At 42.4% G+C, this 16,266-nt stretch overlaps 1 long non-coding RNA gene across 1 annotated transcript; it reads right to left on the bottom strand.

Annotated features, from left to right (window-relative positions):
* Nucleotides 1-759: 759 nt before the first annotated feature.
* LOC147960145 (uncharacterized) lies at nucleotides 760-4,110 on the bottom strand. The gene is made up of 3 exons (XR_015611442.1): nucleotides 3,143-4,110; nucleotides 2,269-2,359; nucleotides 760-1,046 (listed from the first exon to the last, which is right to left on the bottom strand). It is a non-coding gene; the product is annotated as an uncharacterized LOC147960145 (long non-coding RNA).
* Nucleotides 4,111-16,266: the final 12,156 nt, after the last annotated feature.

Raw genomic sequence — 16,266 nt, 5'->3', positions numbered from 1 at the left:
TTAAGTTTCCTAGCCATGGACATGTGTTGTCATTGGACGAACGGGATCACATCATTAGAGAATGATGTGATGGACTAGACTCATCCGTTAGCATAGCACTATGATTGTTTAGTTTATTGCTATTGCTTTCTTCATGGCTTATACATGTTCCTATGACTATGAGATTATGCAAATCCCGAATACCGGAGGAACACCTTGTGTGCTATCAAACGTCACAACATAACTGGGTGATTATAAAGATGCTCTACATGTGTCTCCAATGGTGTTTGTTGAGTTGGCATAGATCGAGATTAGCATTTGTAACTCCGTCTATCGGAGAGGTATCTCTGGGCCCTCTCAGTAATGCACATCACTATAAGCCTTGAAAGCAATGTGACTAGTGAGTTAGTTGCGGGATGATGCATTACGGAACGAGTAAAGAGACTTGTCGGTAATGAGATTGAACTAGGTATTGAGATACCGATGATTGAATCTCGGGCAAGTAACATACCGATAACAAAGGGAACAATGTATGTTGTTATGCGGTTTGACCGATAAAGATCTTCGTAGAATATGTAGGACCCAATATGAGCATCCAGGTTCCTCTATTGGTTATTGACCGGAGATGTGTCTCGGTCATGTCTACATAGTTCTCGAACCCGTAGGGTCCGCACGCTTAACGTTCGATGATGTAACACCCACGATGCGGCTATATCTCCCACGTGTCGGGGCACAACTTAGAGGCATAGCCGCATTGTAGGTTTGTCACAAGAGGGAAAATCATCACACAATCCCATGTACTGAATAAGAAAGGGATAAAGTGTCGGCTTACAATCGCCACTTCACACAAATACAAGTTAAACATACATCATCCAGAATACAAACAAGGTCTGACTATGGAACCAAAATAAAATAAGACAACCCCAAATGCTAGATCCCCGATCGTCCCAACTGGGCTTCACTACTGATCAACCCGAAACGAAAAATAACACAACGAACAAGATCTTCATCAAGCTCCCACTTGAGCTGGGTTGCATCACCTGCACTGGTATCATCGGCACCTGCAACTGTTTGGAAGTATCTGTGAGTCACGAGGACTCAGCAATCTCACACCCGCGAGATCAAGACTATTTAAGCTCATGGGTAGGAAAGGGGTAGTGAGGTGGAGCTGTAGCAAGCACTAGGCATATATGGTGGCTAACTTACGCAAATAAGAGCGAGACGAGAGGCAACGCAATGGTCATGAACTAGAAGTGATCCTGAATCTACTTACGTTCAAGCATAACAAAAGAACCGTCTTCACTTCTCGGACTCCACCGGAAAGAGACCATCACGGCTACACACGCAGTTGATGCATTTTAATTAAGTTAAGTGTCAAGTTCTCTACAACCGGATATTAACAAATTCCCATCTGCCCATAATCACGGGCACGACTTTCGAAAGTTTAAAACCCTGCAGGGGTGTCCCAACTTAGCTCATCACAAGCTCTCACGGTCAACGAAGGATATTCCTTCTCCCAGGAACACCCGATCAAACTCGGAATCCCAGTTACAAGACATTTCGACAATGGTAAAACAAGACCATCAAGACCGCCCGATGCGCCGACATCCCGATAGGAGCTGCACATATCTCGTTCTCAGGGCAACACCGGATGAGACATCCTACGAGTAAAACCAAACCTCAATTTTCCCCGAGGTGGCCCCGCAGTCTACTCGGTTCGTACCAACACTTAGAGAAGCACTGGCCCGGGGGGGTTAAAATAAAGGCGACCCTCGGGTTGGCCGACCCAAGGGAAGGGTAATAGGTTCTTAGGAAAATGTAAAATCAAGGTTGGGCCTTGCTGGAAGAGTTTTATTCAAAGCGAACTGTCAAGGGGTTCCCATAACACCCAACCGCGTAAGGGACGTAAAATCAAGGAACATAACACCGGTATGACGGAAACTAGGGCGACAAGAGTGGAACAAAACACCAGGCATAAGGCTGAGCCTTCCACCCTTTACCAAGTATATAGATGCATTAACTAAATAAGAGATATTGTGATCTCCCAACATATCCATGTTCCAACATGGAACAAACTTCAACTTCACCTGCAACTAGCAATGCTATAAGAGGGCCTGAGCAAAAGCGGTAACATAGCCAAACAACGGTTTGCTAGGAAAGGTGGGTTAGAGGCTTGACATGGCAATATGGGAGGCATGATATAACAAGTGGTAGGTAGCGCGACATAGCAATAGAGCAAACAACTAGCAAGAAAAGAGAGAAGTGATTTCAATGGTATGGTCATCTTGCCTGAGATCCCGCAAGGAAGAAGAACGAGTCCACGAGGAAGACAAATGGACGTAGTCGAACGAATCCCCACAACTCCGGAATGGAACCGAAGCTAACGAGAGAAGTAACCCAGAAAGAAGCAGACAACATAGTAAACAACCACCACATAAACATGGCATGATGAATAATCAAGTATGATGCATGTCCGGTTTAATGCGGCATGGCATGGCAAAGTGCAACAAACAAAACTACAAATTAAGGGGAGCTCAATATGCAACAAGTTGCACATTGACGGAACACCACATTCGATTATTTAGTTCACTCCCATTTAGGTACTCAACAATATTAAATGTTCTTAAACATGGTAATATGGTGAAGCAAATGATAACTACCTATCTAGGCAAGTTTAAATGAGGCCGGAACAACAAAACAACAAGTCCGGAAACTCCTCATGTGCATATTTTAGGTTTGGTACTGTTCTTCCCTAAACCATATTTTAGAGTTGTTAAACATGCAAAGTAAAGCCACCATGTTAAACTAGGCATTTTTCTACCCCATTTACATATAAAGTTTATTAAATTTGGAGCTACGGTTAAAAAGTTATGAAAGAAATCATTTTAGCATGGCATAGGAGCAAATTTAACCAAACAACATTTTAAACATGGTTGAAATTTGGAGATTGTGGAACTAGATGAAATTTTAGTCAAGTTGCATATATAACTTATTTAGATCCGATGCACGGTTGGTGAGTTATGATATGCATGATGTAGGGGGACTTTTTTCTGTAAAACTGTTAAAATCTGGATAAAAGGAAATTCGTTTAGTGAAAAAAACGTGAAACGGGCCAAAACTAGCTGGGCCACAACAGAGCAGAGGGGCTGGAAGGGCTGCTCACACATGGGCCAAGCCCAGCTGGAGAGGAGGCAAGGCGCGGTCCACGCGGGTGAGGAAGGCGTGGTCAACACCTGCGTGGCTGTGCTAGTTCGTTCGAAGCAGGGGCCATGGCCGCCTTGTTCGTCGTTGCCAGCGAGGTAGATGGCCGGCGCGGGCTCGCGGGCATGGGGGAAGGCACGGCTCCGGCGGGCAGGGGCCGGAGACGGCACAGCGGAGCGGCGCCGATCCGGTGCTCGGACTGGTCGAAGGCGAGTACTGAAGGGCGGCGTCCATGCGTCGGGCGACGTGCTCCTCATTCCCGACGACAAGGCTTGCGGTGGAGGCGGTTAGAGGAGACCGGCAAGGGGCGGCACTCGGAGGAGGTCGAGGGCGGCTTGAGGCCACGGCGGCAGCGGCTTGCGGAGGCGCTGGGACTCTGGCAAGCGACGGGGAGGCCGGCAGGAGGCGGGACGAGCAGGACGGAGAGGAGGCAGCAGGCAGCGGAACTTGGCGAGGCAGCGGAGGCAGGGCTTGTCGGAGGCGGACTTGACGCGGCCCCGGCGACGCCAGCTGATCCAAGGCGGAGGTTGCGGATGACGGCGAGGTACCTGACCAGCGGCAGACTTCCAGTTCCCTGGTGCTGGTGCGACATCCTGCGAGAGCAAGCCGAGAGAGAGCGGGAGATCTTGAGAGAGAGGCAAACGGGAGGAGAAAGCAGAAGGAAAAAAAGGAGGCAGGGAGAAGAAAGTGAAGGAGAGGGCGACGGGATCCTGGTGGTCGCCGGCGGGGTTGGGCGGACGAGGCAGGGGGCTCGGCCTCGGGTGCCTGGTTGCGGGCACGGGCATCGGTGGGGATCGATGGATTCGGGAGTTTTTTTTGGTGGTGGCTGGATTGGATCGGATAAGATCCCGAGGAAGGGGGAGCCTGGTAGGTTGGGGATGGATCCCGAGAGGGATTTGGTGGGAGTGTGGCGGCGGGTGAAGGGAAGGATGGGACATTGCTCCTAAAATCTAGGGTTAGACTATATATAGCAGGTGTATTTTTGGGTAGGGGCTACACGGGCCCTTCGATCGTAATCGGACGGACGAGAAATAAACAGGTAGGGAACCAAAAAAAGAAAATGGAGATGTTTTGTAGATGTTTGGGGATGATCCGGACCCATTGGTAACGACAAAGCGGGCCGGGTTCGGGATAGTTTCGGACACGCGCGCGAGGAGGGCCACGGGCTGACGAGAGAGGTTAGGTTGGGCCTGGCGGTAGGTAGTGGACTATGTAGACGGTCTAGGAAGGAAAGAGGGGGAAAGCCCGGCAACAGTTTTCGGAGACCGAAAACGCCCGACGATTTGACCAGCTATATTGCCGCTATAGTTATCCGTTGGGGCGTCAAACAAACTCCGAATGCGATGAAACTTGGCAGGCGACCTACCTACAACATAACCGAACCGCATGCCAACTTTCAACCCATTCCGAGAACATTTTCCGGCCACTTATAAAATACTATTTCGGACATGCCGCGGGCGCGTGCAAGTGTGTCTGGGCTCAGAACGGACAACGGAGAGAACGAGGAGATCCGGACGAATGCAAGTTTTGAAAAACATGATGATGCAATGCACATGATGACATGGCAAGATGCAACACGCAAGCAAATGACATGGCAAAGACAGCGAATAACTGGAAGACACATGGCACATCGGACTCAGGGCATCACAACACTCCACCACTACGAGAGGATCTCGTCCCGAGATCTAGGATGGCACCGGAGGGAAGCGGAAGAAGAGGAGAAGAGATAAAACTAAGTTGCTTCTTTGACAAACGAGTGAAACCACGAGCCTTGAGAGGTTTTACTAATTGAAAGGAAGAATGCAACAAAGATGACAAAGTTGAAAACACTCTGTTAGAAAAGAGTAACAAGGAACATTACGAGAACCTTGTGATACGTCTCCAATGTATCTATAATTTTTGATTGCTCCATGCTATATTATCTTCTGTTTTGGACATTATTGGGCTTTATTATTCACTTTTATATTATTTTTGGGACTAACCTATTAACCGGAGGCCCAGCCTAGAATTGCTGTTTTTGCCTATTTCAGGGTTTCGCAAGGAAAGAATATCAAACGGAATGAAACCTTCAGGAACGTGATTTTCTCATCGAACATGATCCAGGAGACTTGGACCCTACATCAAGCAACCAACAAGGAGGCCACGAGGTAGGGGGCGTGCCTACCCCCCAAGCGTGCCCTCCACCCTCGTGGGCCCCCTTTTGCTCCACCGACGTACTTCTTCCTCCTATATATACCTACGTAGACCCAAACTACCAGATACGGAGCCAAAACCCTAATTCCACCGCCGTAACTTTCTGTATCCACGAGATCCCATCTTAGGGCCTGTTCCGGAGCTCCGCCGGAGGGGGCATCGATCACGGAGGGCTTCTACATCAACACCATAGCCCTTCCGATGAAGTGTGAGTAGTTTACCTCAGACCTTCGGGTCCATAGTTATTAGCTAGATGGCTTCTTCTCTCTTTTTGGATCTCAATACAAAGTTCTCCCCCTCTCTTGTGGAGATCTATCCGATGTAATCTTATTTTGCGGTGTGTTTGTTGAGATCGATGAATTGTGGGTTTATGATCAAGTTTATCTATGAACAATATTTGAATCTTCTCTGAATTCTTTTATGTATGATTGGTTATCTTTGCAAGTCTCTTCGAATTATCAGTTTGGTTTGGCCTACTAGATTGATCTTTCTTGCAATGGGAGAAGTGCTTAGCTTTGGGTTCAATCTTTCGGTGTCCTTTCCCAGTGACAGCAGGGGCAGCAAGGTACGTATTGTATTGTTGCCATCGAGGATAACAAGATGGTTTTTTTATCATATTGCATGAATTTATCCCTCTACATCATGTCATCCTGTTAAGGCGTTACTCTGTTCTTATGAACTTAATACTCTAGATGCATGTTGGATAGCGGTCGATGTGTGGAGTAATAGTAGTAGATGCAGGAAGGAGTCGGTATACTTGTCTTGGACGTGATGCCTATATACATGATCATACCTAGATATTCTCATAACTATGCTCAATTCTGTCAATTGCTCAACAGTAATTTGTTTACCCACCGTGAATACTTATGCTCTCGAGAGAAGCCACTAGTGAAACCTATGGCCCCCTGGTCTATCTTCCATCATATTTATCTTCCAACACTTAGTTATTTTCATTATATTTTATTTTACTTCACATCTTTATCATAAAAATACCAAAAATATTATCTTATCATATCTATCAGATCTCACTCTCGTAAGTGACCGTGTAGGGATTGACAACCCCTTATCGCGTTGGTTGCGAGGATTTATTTGTTTTGTGTAGGTGCGAGGGACTCATGCGTAGCCTCCTACTGGATTGATACCTTGGTTCTCAAAAACCGAGGGAAATACTTATGCTACTTTGTTGCATCACCCTTTCCTCTTCAAGGGAAAACCAACGCAGTGCTCAAGAGGTAGGAAGAAGGATTTCTGGCACCGTTGCCGAGGAGGTCTACGCAAAATTCAACATACCAAGTACCCATCACAAACCCTTATCTTCCGTATTACATTATTTGCCATTTGCCTCCTATTTTCCTCTCCCCCACTTCACCCTTATCGTTTTATTCGCCCTCTCTCTCTATCCTCCCTCTCTTTCTCTATTTGCCTCGTTTTTGCCCGTTCCTCGTTTGCTTGTGTGTTGGATTGCTTGCTTGTCACGATAGCTCAAGATAACACTAAATTATGTGACTTTACCAATACCAACAACAATGATTTTATTAGCACTCCGATTGCTCCTCTTACCAATGCTGAATCTTGTGAAATTAATGCTGCCTTGCTGAATCTTGTCATGAAAGATCTGTTTTCCGGCTTTCCTAGTGAAGATGCCGCTACCCATCTAAATAGCTTCGTTGATTTGTGTGATATGCAAAAGAAGAAATATGTGGATAATGATATTGTTAAATTGAAGCTATTTCCTTTTTCGCTTAGAGATCGTGCTAAATCTTGGTTTTCGTCTTTGCCTAAAAATAGTATTGATTCGTGGAGTAAGTGCAAAGATTCTTTTATCTATAAGTATTTTCCTCCTGCTAAGATCATCTCTCTTAGAAACGATATTATGAATTTTAAGCAACTTGATCATGAACATGTTGCACAGGCTTGGGAGAGGATGAAATTAACGATACGTAATTGCCCTACGCATGGTTTAAATTTGTCGATGATTATACAAAAAAATTATGCTGGATTGAATTTTGCTTCTAGAAATCTTTTATATTTGTCCGCGGGAGGCACTTTTGTGGAAATCACTTTAGGAGAAGCTACTAAACTCCTAGATAATATTATGGTTAATTATTCTCAATGGCACACTGAAAGATCTACTAATAAGAAAGTGCATGCGATATAAGAAATTAATGTTTTGAGTGGAAAGATGGATGAACTTATGAAATTATTTGCTAATAAAATTGTTTCTTCTGATCCTAATGATATGCCTTTGTCTACTTTGATTGAGAATAATAACGAATCTATGGATGTGAATTTTGTTGGTGGGAATAATTTTGGTAACAACGCGTATAGAGGAAACTATAATCCTAGGTCCTATCCTAGTAATTCCTCTAATAATTATGGTAATTCCTACAACAATTCTTATGGAAATTATAATAAGATGCCCTCTGATTTTCAATCTAATATTAAAGAATTTATTACTTCGCAAAAGAATTTCAATGCTTTGATTAAAGAAAAATTGCTTAAGATTGATGAGTTGGCTAGGAACGTTGATAGAATTTCTCTTGATGTTGATTCTTTAAAACTTAGATCTATTCCTCATAAGCATGATATCAATGAGTCTCTCAAAGCCATGAGAATTTCCATTGATGAGTGCAAAGAAATAACCGCTAGGATACATGCTAAGAAAGATTCCTTTATAAGAGCGTGTTCTTCTAGTTTCCATGATAATAAAGATGAAGATCTAAAAGTTATTGATGTGTCCCCTATTAAATCTTTGTTTTGCAATATGAATCTTGATAATGATGGGACTGAATATGATCCACCTTTACCTAGAAGGCGTTCCAAAAATTCGGAGTTTTTAGATCTTGATGCTAAAATTGATAAAAGTGGGATTAAAGAGATCAAAACTCTGGATGATAATGAACCTACTATTTTGGATTTCAAGGAATTTAATTATGATAGCTGCTCTTTGATAGATTGTATTTCCTTGTTGCAATCTGTGCTAAATTCTCCTCATGCTTATAGCCAACATAAAGCTTTTACCAAACATATCGTTGATGCTTTGATGCAATCTTATGAAGAAAAACTTGAGTTGGAAGTTTCTATCCCTAGAAAACTTTATGATGAGTGGGAACCTACTATTAAAATTAAAATTAAAGATCATGAATGCTATGCTTTGTGTGACTTGGGTGCTAGTGTTTCCACGATTCCAAAGACTTTGTGTGATCTGTTAGGTTTCCGTGATTTTGACGATTGCTCTTTAAACTTGCACCTTGCGGATTCCACTATTAAGAAACCTATGGGAAGAATTAATGATGTTCTTATTGTTGCAAATAGGAACTATGTGCCCATAGATTTTATTGTTCTTGACATAGATTGCAATCCTTCATGTCCTATTATTCTTGGTAGACCTTTCCTTAGAATGGTTGGTGCAATTATTGATATGAAGGACGAAAATATTAGATTCCAATTTCCGTTAAGGAAAGGCATGGGAAACTCTCCTAGAAATAAAATTAAATTACCTTATGAATCTATTATGAGAGCCACTTATGGATTGCCTACCAAAGATGGCAATACCTAGATCTATCCTTGCTTTTTATGCCTAGCTAGGGGCGTTAAACGATAGCGCTTGTTGGGAGGCAACCCAATTTTATTTTTATTCCTTGCTTTTTGCTCCTGTTTAGTAATAAATAATTTATCTATACTATGTTTTGGATGTGGTTTTTGTGTTTAATTAGTGTTGTGCCAAGTAGAACCGTTGGGAAGACTTGGGGAAAGTCTTGCTAATCTTGCTGTAAAAAACAGAAACTTTAGCGCTCACGAGAACTGATGCAATTTTTATTTGGAAAGTGATATTTAGTTAATTATTTTTGAAGACGATTAATAGATAAATTCCTCACGTCCAGCAATTTATTTCAGAATTTTTGGGGTTACAGATCTTTCTCTAGCTACAGATTACTACAGACTGTTCTGTTTTTGATAGATTCTGTTTTTCGTGTGTTGTTTGCTTATTTTGATGAATCTATGGCTAGTAAAATAGTTTATAAACAATAGATAAGTTGGAATACAGTAGGATTAACACCAATATAAATAAAAAATAAGTTCATTACAGTATCTTGAAGTGGTGTTTTGTTTTCTTTCGCTAACGGAGCTCACGAGATTTTCTACTTTAAGTTTTGTGTTGTGAAGTTTTCAAGTTTTGGGTAAAGATTTGATGGATTATGGAACAAGGAGTGGAAAGAGGCTAAGCTTGGGGATGCCCATGGCACCCCCAAGATAATCTAAGGACACCTAAAAGCCAAATCTTGGGGATGCCCCGGAAGGCATCCCCTCTTTCGTCTACTTCTATCGGTAACTTTACTTGGAGCTATATTTTTATTTACCACATGATATGTGTTTTGCTTGGAGCGTCTTGTATTATTTGAGTCTTTAATTGTTAGTTTTTCACAATCATCCTTGCTGCACACACCTTTTTGAGAGAGACACACATGATTCGGTAATTATTAAAATACTCTATATGCTTCACTTATATCTTTTGAGTTATATAGTTTTGCTCTAGTACTTCACTTACATCTTTTAGAGCACGGTGGTGGATTTGTTTTATAGAAACTATTGATCTCTCATGCTTCACTTAGATTATTTTGAGAGTCTTAAATAGCATGGTAATTTGCTTAAATAATCCTAATATGCTAGGTATTCAAGATTAATAAAATTTTCTTATGAGTGTTTTGAATACTAAGAGAAGTTTGAAACATGATAATTGTTTTGAGATATGGAGATGGTGATATTAGAGTCGTGCTAGTTGAGTAGTTGTGAATTTGAGAAATGCTTGTGTTGAAGTTTGTGATTCCCGTAGCATGCACGTATGGCGAACCGTTATGTTAAGAAGTCGGAGCATGATGTATTTATTGATTGTCCTCCTTATGAGTGGCGGTCGGGGACGAGCGATGGTCTTTTCCTACCAATCTATCCCCCTAGGAGCATGCGCGTAGTACTTTGCTTCGATAACTAATAGATTTTTGCAATAAGTATGTGAGTTCTTTATGACTAATGTTGAGTCCATGGATTATACGCACTCTCACCCTTCCATCATTGCTAGCCTCTCCAATACCGCGCACCTTTCGCCGGTATCAGACACCCACCATATACCTTCCTCAAAACAGCCACCATACCTACCTATCATGGCATTTCCATATCCATTCCGAGATATATTGCCATGCAACTTTCCACCGTTCCATTTATCATGACACGCTCCATCATTGTCATATTGCTTTGCATGATCATGTAGTTGACATTTTAGTTGTGGCAAAGCCACCGTTCATAATTCTTTCATATAAGTCACTCATGCATCATTGCTATCCCGGTACACCGCCGGAGGCATTCATATAGAGTCATATCTTGTTCTAAGTATCGAGTTGTAATTCTATAGTTGTAAGTAAATAAAAGTGTGATGATCATCATTATTAGAGCATTGCCCCAGTGAGGAAAGGATGATGGAGACTATGATTCCCCCATAAGTTGGTATGAGAATCCGGACGAAAAAAAGAGGCCATAGAAAAGAGAAAAGGCCCAAATAAAAAAATGAGAGAAAAAGAGAGAAGGGACCATGCTACTATCCTTTTACCACACTTGTGCTTCAAAGTAGCACCATGATCTTCATGATAGAGAGTCTCCTATGTTGTCACTTTCATATACTAGTGGGAATCTTTCATTATAGAACTTGGCTTGTATATTCCAATGACGGGCTTCCTCAAAATGCCCTAGGTCTTCGTGAGCAAGCGAGTTGGATGCACACCCACTTAGTTTCCTTTTGTTGAGCTTTCATACATTTATAGCTCTAGTGCATCCGTTGCATGGCAATCCCTAGTCACTCACATTGATATCTATTGATGGGCATCTCCATAGCCCATTGATACGCCTAGTTGATGTGAGACTATCTCCTCCCTTTTTGTCCTCTCCACAACCACCATTCTATTCCACCTATAGTGCTATGTCCATGGCTCACGCTCATGTATTGCGTGAAGATTGAAAAAGTTTGAGAACATTAAAATTATGAAACAATTGCTTGGCTTGTCATTGGGGTTGTGCATGATTTGAATACTTTGTGTGGTGAAGATGGAGCATAGCCAGACTATATGATTTTATAGGGATAACTTTCTTTGGCCATGTTATTTTGAGAAGACATAATTTCTTAGTTAGTATGCTTGAAGTATTATTATTTGTATGTCAATATTACTTTTGTCTTGAACCTTTTGGATCTGAATATTCATACCACAATTAATAAGAATTACATTGAAATTATGCCTAGTAGCATTCCACATCAAAAAATCTGTTTTTATCATTTACCTACTCGAGGACGAGCAGGAATTAAGCTTGGGGATGCTTGATATGTCTCCAACGTATCTATAATTTTTGATTGCTCCATGCTATATTATCTTCTGTTTTGGACATTATTAGGCTTTATTATTCACTTTTATATTATTTTTGGGAGTAACCTATTAACCGGAGGCCCAGCCCAGAATTGCTATTTTTTTTGCCTATTTCAGGGTTTCACAAGAAAAGAATATCAAACGGAGTCCAAACGGAATGAAACCTTCGGGAACATGATTTTCTCACCGAACATGATCCAGGAGACTTGGACCCTACGTCAAGCAACCAACAGGGAGGCCACGAGGTAGGGGGCGCGCCTACCCCCCAGGCGTGCCCTCCACCCTCGTGGGCCCCCTGTTGCTCCACCGATGTACTTCTTCCTCCTATATATACCTACGTACCCCCAAACTACCAGATACGGAGCCAAAACCCTAATTCCACCGCCGTAACTTTCTGTATCCACGAGATCCCATATTGGGGCCTGTTCTGGAGCTCCGCCGGAGGGGGCATCGATCACGGAGGGCTTCTACATCAACACCATAGCCCTTCCGATGAAGTGTGAGTAGTTTACCTCAGACCTTTGGGTCCATAGTTATTAGCTAGATGGCTTCTTCTCTCTTTTTGGAGCTCAATACAAAGTTCTCCCCCTCTCTTGTGGAGATCTATCCGATGTAATCTTCTTTTGCGGTGTGTTTGTTGAGATCGATGAATTGTGGGTTTATGATCAAGTTTATCTATAAACAATATTTGAATCTTCTCTGAATTCTTTTATGTATGATTGGTTATCTTTGCAAGTCTCTTTGAATTATCAGTTTGGTTTGGCCTGCTAGATTGATCTTTCTTGCAATGGGAGAAGTGCTTGGCTTTGGGTTCAATCTTGCGGTGTCCTTTCCCAGTGACAGCAGGGGTAGCAAGGCACGTATTGTATTGTTGCCATCGAGGATAACAAGATGGTTTTTTATCATATTGCATGAATTTATCCCTCTACATCATGTCATCTTGCTTAAGGCATTACTCTGTTCTTATGAACTTAATACTCTAGATGTATGCTGGATAGTGGTCGATGTGTGGAGTAATAATGGTAGATGCAGGCAGGAGTCGGTCTACTTGTCTTGGACGTGATGCCTATATACATGATCATACCTAGATATTCTCATAACTATGCTCAATTCTGTCAATTGCTCAACAGTAATTTGTTTACCCACCGTGAATACTTATGCTCTCGAGAGAAGCCACTAGTGAAACCTATGGCCCTCGGGTCTATCTTCCATCATATTTATCTTCCAACACTTAGTTATTTTCATTGCCTTTTATTTCACTTTGCATCTTTATCATAAAAATACCAAAAATATTATATTATCATATCTATCAGATCTCACTCTCGTAAGTGACCGTGTAGGGATTGACAACCCCTTATCGCGTTGGTTGCGAGGATTTATTTGTTTTGTGTAGGTGCGAGGTACTCGTGCGTAGCCTCCTACTGGATTGATACCTTGGTTCTCAAAAACTAAGGGAAATACTTACGCTACTTTGCTGCATCACCCTTTCCTCTTCAAGGGAAAACCAACGCAGTGCTCAAGAGGTAGCACCTTGTAGGAACTCCGACTATAAATGGAAGGAATTGAACATGAACTTGACAAGATAAGAGTATACTTGATGAAATCAACAACACACTACCTCTGGAACTATTGGAAAAATGGCACAAGGGGTAAGAAAGATTTCAGACAACACTCTGATTGAGAAGGGAGGCAAAACTTGATAAGATGAAAAGAACACTCCGGTTAAATGTGTAAGCACGAAAAGAACACGATCCTCACAATTCGAGATGATGAGTGAATAGAGCAACATCACAAAGCCTCCGGGAGAAAGAATAGAAGATCGATCATTGGAATAAGAATGGAGAAGAAAAGGCCAACTTCTGCCACAAATGAGCTTGGTAAGCACTCTTCCAAGAAGGTTAAAACAGAGTTGTTGGAAAACCAACAACGAAAAGAGTAAGCTTGTAGTGGGCTTATGGAAAACTTCTCAAAATTGAGGCGAAATTCTGCCAATACGGGAACAAAGGATTGGATTGATATCAACAAGGAGACGAGAAGCTTATTTCACCAGGAGGATAAATGAAGAACTTGGGTCATTTATAAGCACCATAAATAGCAACAATCCTTAGGGAAAACTTTAGGTGAAATATAACCCAAGATAATTCCAGTGAAGAGATTGATGGGTTGCAAAGGATCTCATGAATGAATTGAAAATGATGGGTTTAAAATATGTCATTTTCGGACAAATTGTGGTCCATAAAACACAAACTAATTGTCAAAAATGAGATAACACGACCTCAAAAGATAATGTAGAACGAATTGCACTTCGGAATGCAAGATGAAGAATACTTGAGCTCCTCCGAAAAGAATCTCGATGAACACTTCGAGAAGGAATTAAATCCTTGATGAACCATCATGTAGAGCCTCCATGAAGAACTCTGGTAATAAAAGGATAACGAAAAGAAAGAGAAATTGAAAACAAGAGGTGAAGACTTGCAATGATTTAGATGGATCTTCGTGACAAGACATCCACGAAAAGTTGGAACTCCGGAAAAGAAAGGTTAGCAACTTGAATCGATAATTGATACCATGAATGAACTCCGGCGTAAGGAATTAATCACCTCGAGGAAATAAGAATAGGAATTATTGTATGTTTACCCTTCCTCAATTTAAATTGATGAGAAGCAATGGATTTGGCATACTACTTATTCTCGTAGAAAGGATTAAGAGAGATATAGCGCAAACTTGAGAAGGACTTCAACGAACCACCGGTGGGATTTGAAAGAACGAATGTATTGATATGATAATGAAGGTTCATGTCATCTTGTGTAATGCGTTACTCGGTACTTATGAACTTAATACTCTAGATGCATGTTGGATAGCGGTCGATGTGTGGAGTGATACGTCCATTTTGCATCATGCTTTTATATCGATATTTATTGCATTATGGGCTGTTATTACACATTATGTCACAATACTTATGCCTATTCTCTCTTATTTTACAAGGTTTATATGAAGAGAGAGAATGCCGGCAGCTGGAATACTCGGCTGGAAAAGGAGCAAATATTAGAGACCTATTCTGCACAGCTCCAAAAGTCCCGAAACTTCACGGAAGACATTTTTGGAATTAATAAAAAATACTGAGCGAAGAAAGTACCAGAGGGGGCCCACACCCTGGCCACGAGGGTGGGGGCGCCCCCTACCCCCTGGGTGCGCCCCCTGCCTCGTGGGCCCCCTGGCAAGCCTCCGGTGCCCATCTTCTGCTATATGAAGTCTTTTACCCTGAAAAAAATAAGAAGCAAGCTTTAAGAAAAATCTCCGCCGCCATGAGGCGGAACCAATCTAGGGCTCCGGCAGAGCTGTTCTGTCGGGGAAACTTCCCTCCGGGAGGGGGAAATCATCACCATCGTCATCACCAACGATCCTCTCATTGGGAGGGGGTCAATCTCCATCAACATCTTCACCACCACCATCTCATCTCAAACCCTAGTTCATCTCTTGTATCCAATCTTTGTATCCAAACCTCAGATTGGTACCTATGGGTTGCTAGTAGTGTTGATTACTCCTTGTAGTTGATGCTAGTTGGTTTACTTGGTGTAAGATCATATGTTCAGATCCATTATGCATATTAATACCCCTCTGATTATGAACTTGAATATGCTTTGTGAGTAGTTACGTTTGTTCCTGAGGACATGGGAGAAGTCTTGCTATAAGTAGTCATGTGAATTTGGTATTCGTTCGATATTTTGATGAGATGTATGTTGTCATCTGTCGGTGTCAAAACCGGCGGATCTCGGGTAGGGGGTCCCGAACTGTGCGTCTAGACGGATGGTAACAGGAGACAAGGGACACGATGTTTTTACCCAGGTTTGGGCCCTCTCGATGGAGGTAAAACCCTACTCCTGCTTGATTAATATTGATGATATGGGTAGTACAAGAGTAGATCTACCACGAGATCAAGGAGGCTAAACCCTAGAAGCTAGCCTATGGTATGATTGTTGTCCCTACGGACTAAAACCCTCCGGTTTATATAGACACCGGAGAGGGCTAGGGTTACACAGAGTCGGTTACAATGGTAGGAGATCTACATATATGTATCGCCAAGCTTGCCTTCCACGCCAAGGAAAGTCCCTTCCGGACACGGGACGAAGTCTTCAATCTTGTATCTTCATAGTCCAGGAGTCCGGCCGAAGGTATAGTCCGGCTATCCGGACACCCCCTAATCCAGGACTCCCTCAGTAGCCCCTGAACCAGGCTTCAATGACGACGAGTCCGGCTTGCAGATCGTCTTCGGCATTGCAAGGCGGGTTCCTCCTCCAAGTACTTCATAGAAGATTTTGAACACAAAGATAGTGTCCAGCACTGCAAAATAAGTTTCCACATATTGCCATAGAGAGAATAATATTTACACAAATCTAATCTGCTGACGTATTCCTTAGCGTGACATCACACCACAGCCAAGTCTTTATTCGAATCGTTTTACTGTCCCACCTCAGCGCATTTAGCG

This window comes from Triticum urartu, chromosome 7A (assembly GCF_056163025.1).
Source record: "Triticum urartu cultivar PI428250 chromosome 7A, HENAU_Tu73, whole genome shotgun sequence".
In the NCBI taxonomy this organism is placed as follows: domain Eukaryota; kingdom Viridiplantae; phylum Streptophyta; class Magnoliopsida; order Poales; family Poaceae; genus Triticum; species Triticum urartu.
This window is presented reverse-complemented; position numbering and strand designations above follow the sequence as displayed.